Raw genomic sequence first — 7743 nt, forward strand, 5'->3', positions numbered from 1 at the left:
GAAAAGCCACAACGTGATATGCCAATTTCTATTTACCCTTCATAAGGACCCTTTTCATCGAATCCGATCCGACTAAAGTGGGAGAGACAGACACCCGCTAGCCACCTTATGCAACTAGTGCATGTCAGTCGGTGGAACCTGTCTCACGTAAGTGTACGTGTAAGGTCGGTCCGGGCCGCTTCATCCCACAATGCCGCCGAAACAAGATAAGACTAGTAGCGGCAAGAAGAATTGGCAAAATCGACGCCCACAACTACTTTGTGTTCTACTCGTGCATAGAAACTACGCATAGACCTAGCTCATGATGCCACTGTTGGGGAACGTAGCAGAAATTCAAAAAATTTCTACGCATCACCAAGATCAATCTATGGAGTTTACTAGCAACGAGAGGGAAGGAGTGCATCTACATACCCTTGTAGATCGCGAGCGGAAGCGTTCAAGAGAACGGGGTTGATGGAGTCGTACTCGTCGTGATCCAAATCACCGATGATCCTAGCGCCGAACGGACGGCACCTCCGCGTTCAACACACGTACGGAGCAGTGACGTCTCCTCCTTCTTGATCCAGCAAGGGGGCAGGAGAGGTTGATGGAGATCCAGCAGCACGACGGCGTGGTGGTGGAAGTAGCGGGATCCCGGCAGGGCTTCGCCAAGCGCAAGCGGGGAGGAAGAGGTGTCACGGGAGGGAGAGGGAGGCGCCAGGGCTTGGATATTGCTGCCCTCCCTTCCCCCCACTATATATAGGGCCAAGGGAGAGGGGGGGGGCGCAGCCTTGGCCCTTCCTCCAAGGAAGGGTGCGGCCAGGGAGGAGTCCTTCCCCCCTAAGGCACCTCGGAGGTGCCTTCCCCCTTTAGGACTCTCCCTTTTCCTTATCTCTTGGCGCATGGGCCTATTGGGGCTGGTGCCCTTGGCCCATATAGGCCAAGGCGCACCCCCTACAGCCCATGTGCCCCCCTGGGGCTGGTGGACCCCCTTGGTGGACCCCCGGACCCCTTTCGGCACTCCCGGTACAATACCGATAAAGTGCGAAACTTTTCCGGCGACCAAAATAAGACTTCCCATATATAAATCTTTACCTCCGGACCATTCCGGAACTCCTCGTGACGTCCGGGATCTCATCCGGGACTCCGAACAACTTTCGGGTTACCGCATACTAATATCTCTATAACCCTAGCGTCACCCGAACCTTAAGTGTGTAGACCCTACGGGTTCGGGAGACACGCAGACATGACCGAGACGACTCTCCGGTCAATAACCAACAGCGGGATCTGGATACCCATGTTGGCTCCTAGATGCTCCTCGATGATCTCATCGGATGAACCACGATGTTGAGGATTCAATCAATCCCGTATACAATTCCCTTTGTATATCGATATGTTACTTGCCCGAGATTCGATCGTCGGTATCCCGATACCTTGTTCAATCTCGTTACCAGCAAGTCTCTTTACTCGTTCCGTAACTCACATCATCCCGTGATCAACTCCTTGGTCACATTGTGCACATTATGATGATGTCCTACCGAGTGGGCCCAGAGATACCTCTCCGTTTACACGGAGTGACAAATCCCAGTCTCGATTCGTGCCAACCCAACAGACACTTTCGGAGATACCTGTAGTGCACCTTTATAGCCACCCAGTTACGTTGTGACGTTTGGTACACCCAAAGCATTCCTGCGGTATCTGGGAGTTGCACAATCTCATGGTCTAAGGAAATGATACTTGACATTAGAAAAGCTCTGAGCAAACGAACTACACGATCTTGTGCTAGGCTTAGGATTGGATCCCGTTATCAACGACATCCAATGTCCATGGTCAGGAAACCGTAACCATCTATTGATCAACGAGCTAGTCAACTAGAGGCTTACTAGGGACATGGTGTTGTCTATGTATCCACACATGTATCTGAGTTTCCTATCAATACAATTCTAGCATGGATAATAAACGATTATCGTGAACAAGGAAATATAATAATAACCAATTTATTATTGCCTCTAGGGCATATTTCCAACACTTATCCCGTAACAACATACACACAAGGAAAACTAGAGATTACATGGAATACTGTTAAGGTTTTATCTCAACCAAACAGTGTACAATGATAGGATCTAAAAGGTTCTAGTCTATTCCTATGGCATATCCTAAGAGCCGCATCATAGCTTTTTGACATCTTGAATTCGATTACATGGTTTCCCCCCTTTATTTTGATATATAGCAGAGTGAAGCCAGCAATGTTGATCAGTGATCAATGACTGGCTTCATTCTATGCGGCTGCTATCGATTTATGGTAGGCCACTTGGATCTTCTTCAGCTTCACAACCACATCGCTCATTGTCATCCTTTGGTTAGGAGAGTCGCTAGTGCATGCCAAACCCAACTCAAATATCGGCACAAGAAAGCCTTCCATGCTGCGGCTAAAAGACCCTTGTAGTAGCTGATCATCCACAACACGGACAAGTTCTGCCGGAAACGCCTCAGCAACCCACTGCCTCAGGCTTATATCTCCGACAAAAAACGCATCTGTGGGTCTCTTTCTAGTGAAGACTTCAAAGAGCATGATTCCAAAGCTGAATACATCAGTTTTTCATGAAGCTTTTCCCTGAGCCCCATACTCTGAAATTAAGGCATGCCTGATTAACCTAATTACTCAATGGTTCAATCAGAAGTAGATTGAGCAAGAAAATTGCTAGATAGTAATAGTACCTGGTGCCATGTAGCCAACAGTTCCAGGCATGCTCGCAGTGATCGTAGAGCTGTTATCACCTAGTAACAACCTTGCAATGCCAAAGTCTGCCACATGTGCTGTCATGTCCTCATCGAACAACACATTGCTAGGCTTCAAGTCACAGTGCAGGACCACCTCGTAGTGTTCATGGTGTAGATACTCCATTGCCAATGACACATCGAGCATGATGCCTAGTCTCTCACTGAATCCCAATTCGGTTGTACCTTGAGAGTTGTGTAGTAGCATTTCTAAGCTGCCATTGGGCATGTATTGAAGCACCAATGCCCTAAATTCCAAGTTGGAGCAGGTATTGAGTATCCTCATTAGATTGCGGTGTCGTGCCATCCGTAGTACACCACACTCTGTATCAAAGCTTCTCATCGCTTGTTCTAGCTTCATGTCTAGTACTTTGATTGCAACAATCAAACCATTGCTTAGCTGGCCCTTGGAAACTTTTCCAAAACTTCCAGACCCTAGCAGGTTGCTCTCACTAAAATTATCAGTTGCTCGAACAAGCTCATGGTACGAGACCAGGTGATGGGTGAGCATGTCAGCCATACCGGGAGAAGCTGACATCCCTAGCCGCTTCTTAATCCTCTTTCTGAGCATTACATATATGCAGAAAGCTACAAGTCCAATTGCTATGATGATAGTAGGCAGCCAAATTTTCAGCATGAAGCCATTATTAGTTCTTTTAGAGTTACTTGGGCACATTGGAAATCCTAAACGTGAAGCACCACAAAGCCCTGAATTCCCCATCAAGGATTGTGGCTAATATTTGAGAAGACACCACCTTCTGGTACTTGACCTTGTAGCTTGTTGAAAGACTGGTTCAAGCTGGTCAGGATGGTGAAATTGACTAGGTACTTTGGTATTGTACCAGAGAGACTGTTATGTGATAGGTCCAAAGTTTGCAAGCTGGTTAGATTGTTGAAAGATTCTGGAAGTGAATCATCAAATGAATTGTGTGACAGGTTCAAGTAAGCTATCATTTGGAGTTGTCCAATTGAATATGGGATGCTACCAACCAAGAGGTTGGCAGAGAGGTCCATGCTGTAAATTTGATTCAAATAGCCAATATCAACTGGTAATGTGCCAGTCAAGAAGTTTCGAGACACATCTAGCTGAATGAGACTGTCAAGATGAAATAAACTTGATGGGATAATTGATGATAACTGGTTGGCAGACAGTACCAGGTATTCTAACTTGGTCAGGTTACCAATCCCCTCCGGTATTGAACCCGAGAATTTATTGTTGTAGAGGAACATATTTCCTATATTCTTGAGCATTGCAATCTGAGGTGGGATGGATCCAAACAAGTGATTTCTGTCTAGGTTAAGCCATTGGAGATTCTCCATCATTACGATGGATTCTGGAATCGTGCTATCCAACTGATTCTTTGAAAGAACTAGTTGAAGACCTGTTAGGTTTGAAAGAGTAGCCGGAAGTCCACCAACTAAATTGTTCTCAGATGCACTAAAAATCTGCAGCTGGCTCGACAGGTTCCCCACATAGTTAGGAATGCCCCCGGTGAAATTATTTGAAGAGATATGAATAACCTGGAGCTTTCTAAAATTAGGAAAACTGGATAAGAAGCTAAGATCCCCCACTAGGCGGTTCTCTGAAATATCAATTTCAATCATGGAGTTGGTACTACCGATTGTTCGTGGAACTGATCCAAGGAACATATTTTTGTGTAAGAGCAGGAATGTTAATTCAGACAGGTTACCAACATAAGCAGGAATTGGTCCTACTAGCTGGTTGTCTGCGAGATCCAACACAGTGAGTTGGTCCAACTAGCCAAATTCTTTCGGAATGCGTCCTGACAGCTTACAGCTTGTCAGGGCTAGTAAACCTAGCTGAGTGAGGTTGCTAAGTGCTACAGGAATTGGACCAACAAGGTGATTCCAACCCAAGGAAAGGAAACTGAGATGGGAAAGCTTGCCCAGCCACGTTGGCACAACACCCTCAAAGAAATTCCCAGGGAAGGAGATACCTTGGAGGTAGCGACAAGAGGAGAGCCCCGATGGAATCTCACCGGTGAATCTGTTGCCAGTCAGGCTAATATGTTGCAACGCTGGTAGACTAAAACTTTCGTTGTTAGGGATCGAACCAGTTAAGTTGTAGTTGTATCCAAGCCAGATTTCACGTAATCTAGACTTGTTGAATATGGATGGAGGTACTGGGCCGGTGAAATAATTCGCTTCAAGGTCAATGGACTTAAGCATTGGTAAGGAGCCAATACAAGATGGTATATGTCCTGACAGGCTGTTGTTACCGGCGTCCAGGATAGTTATCAGAGGAGTATTATTAAATAGATAGATCGGTATTGAGCCGCTCAGGTAACTCTTGAAGATAAGGAAGTAGCCAAGACTCTGCAGATTCTGCAGTTCTACCGGGATTGAACCAGATAGATGGTTATTATGCAAGGAAAGAACACGAAGCCTTGTGAGGTTCCCGATGGTGGTTGGGATGCTATCTGATAGGCTATTGAATCCGAGATGTAGGTATTTAAGACGACCAAGTCGTCCTAAATCATCTGGGATGGAGCCCATGAGATTTGTATTATTGAGGTTGAGAATAGAGAGGAAAGAGAGATTACCAAGGTGAGGAGTGATTGGTCCATGGAGGGGGGAGCCCGGCAGTCTCAAAGCGGTGACCCGCTGCCGGCGCCGGCTGCATGCGACACCAAACCAGTGGCAGAAATTCGTACCGGTGGTCCAGTTGCTGGCAAGGATGCCGAGAGGGTCGGAGAGCTGCGCTTTGAAAGCAAGCAGGGCGGCAAGATCAGTGTCGCTGCCATTGCTCTTGTTTGGACCAGGAGAAGAAGATGTGGGTACAGTGCAGAGCAGGGTGATCAAGAAGAGAATGGGCATGGATATGGATGGTAATCCAAGTGAGGCCATGTATGTTTGGGACAGATATGCCAGTGCATGCTTTGGCTTTGGGCTGATGATATCTTATAGATCCATCAATCCATCTTAATATGGTGGGAACGGTTGCTTCAGAGTGGTGCTTTCGGTGTCAATGAACTTGACTGTGTAATACAATTGCGGATTAGTGGAGATAGGCTCAAGTTTTTCCAAGTGGTGCTGTGCTTCCCACATCATAGACCTTGACTTGCGGCCAATCTATGCTGGTCACTAAACGCGCATGCACACTCCAGTTTTTCCAAGTGGAGGCAAAAAGCTTATGTTTGATAGTGACACAATGTATTAGCAAGACCCAATTGAAATGTTTGTGTAGTATATTAGAAAATGTAAACCCGCAGACTGCGTTGCGTACGTCATAGGCCCCGTCTTTGTGTTGGGGAACGTAGTAATTTCAAAAAAATTCCTACGCACACGCAAGATCATGGTGATGCATAGCAACGAGAGGGGAGAGTGTTGTTCACGTACCCTCGTAGACCGAAAGCAGAAGCGTTAGCACAACGCGGTTGATGTAGTCGTACGTCTTCACGATCCGACCGATCCAAGTACCGAACGTATGGCACCTCCGAGTTCAGCACACGTTCAGCTCGATGACGTCCCGCGAACTCCGATCCAGCAGAGCTTCACGGGAGAGTTCCGTCAGCACGACGGCGTGATGACCGTGATGATGTTGCTACCGACGCAGGGCTTCGCCTAAGCACCGCTACGATATGACCGAGGTGGAATATGGTGGAGGGGGGCACCGCAGACGGCTGGGAGAGATCAACAGATCAACTTGTGTCTAGAGGTGCCCCCTGCCCCCGTATATAAAGGAGCAAGGGGGGAGAGGCGGCCGGCCAAGGAGGGTGCGCCCCCCCCCCCCCCCCCTTGTAGGAGTAGGAGAGGGGAAGGAAGGGAGAGAGGAGGAGAAGGAAAAAGGGGGGCGCCGCCCCCCTCCTTGTCCAATTCGGACTAGAGGGGGAGGGGCGCGCGGCTGCCTTGGCCGCCCCTCCTCTTCTCCCACTAAGGCCCATTAGGCCCAATATACTCCCCGGGGGGTTCCGGTAACCCCCCGGTACTCCGGTAAATGTCTGAAACCTCCCGAAACACTTCCGGTGTCCGAACATAGTCGTCCAATATATCGATCTTTATGTCTCAACCATTTCGAGACTCCTCGTCATGTCTGTGATCATATCCGGGACTCCGAACTACCTTCGGTACATCAAAACACAAAACTCATAATACCGATCGTCACCGAACTTTAAGCGTGCGGACCCTACGGGTTCGAGAACTATGTAGACATGACCGAGACACGTCTCTGGTCAATAACCAATAGGGGAACCTGGATGCTCATATTGGTTCCCACATATTCTACGAAGATCTTTATCGGTCAAACCGCATAACAACATACGTTGTTCCCTTTGTCATCGATATGTTACTTGCCCGAGATTCGATCGTCGGTATCTCAATACCTAGTTCAATCTCGTTACTGGCAAGTCTCTTTACTCGTTATGTAATGCATCATCCCGCAACTAACTCATTAGTCACATTGCTTGCAAGGCTTAAAGTGATGTGCATTACCGAGAGGGCCCAGAGATACCTCTCCGACAATCGGAGTGACAAATCCTAATCTCGAAATACGCCAACTCAACAAGTACCTTCGGAGACACCTGTAGAGCACCTTTATAATCACCCAGTTACGTTGTGATGTTTGGTAGCACACAAAGTGTTCCTCTGGTAAACGGGAGTTGCATAATCTCATAGTCATAGGAACATGTATAAGTCATGAAGAAAGCAATAGCAACATACTAAACGATCAAGTGCTAAGCTAACGGAATGGGACAAGTCAATCACATCATTCTCCTAATGATGTGATCCCGTTAATCAAATGACAACTCATGTCTATGGTTAGGAAACTTAACCATCTTTGATTAACGAGCTAGTCAAGTAGAGGCATACTAGTGACACTATGTTTGTCTATGTGTTCACACATGTATTATGTTTCCGGTTAATACAATTCTAGCATGAATAATAAACATTTATCATGATATGAGGAAATAAATAATAACTTTATTATTGCCTCTAGGGCATATTTCCTTCAGTCTCCCACTTGCA

The 7743-nt window shown here is 47.0% G+C and overlaps 1 pseudogene; it reads right to left on the reverse strand.

Annotated features, from left to right (window-relative positions):
* Positions 1 to 2016: 2016 nt before the first annotated feature.
* LOC141042213 (uncharacterized) lies at positions 2017 to 5646 on the reverse strand (annotated as a pseudogene).
* Between the last annotated feature and the right edge of the window lie 2097 nt (positions 5647 to 7743).

Source organism: Aegilops tauschii, chromosome 3 (genome assembly GCF_002575655.3).
Source record: "Aegilops tauschii subsp. strangulata cultivar AL8/78 chromosome 3, Aet v6.0, whole genome shotgun sequence".
NCBI lineage: Eukaryota > Viridiplantae > Streptophyta > Magnoliopsida > Poales > Poaceae > Aegilops > Aegilops tauschii.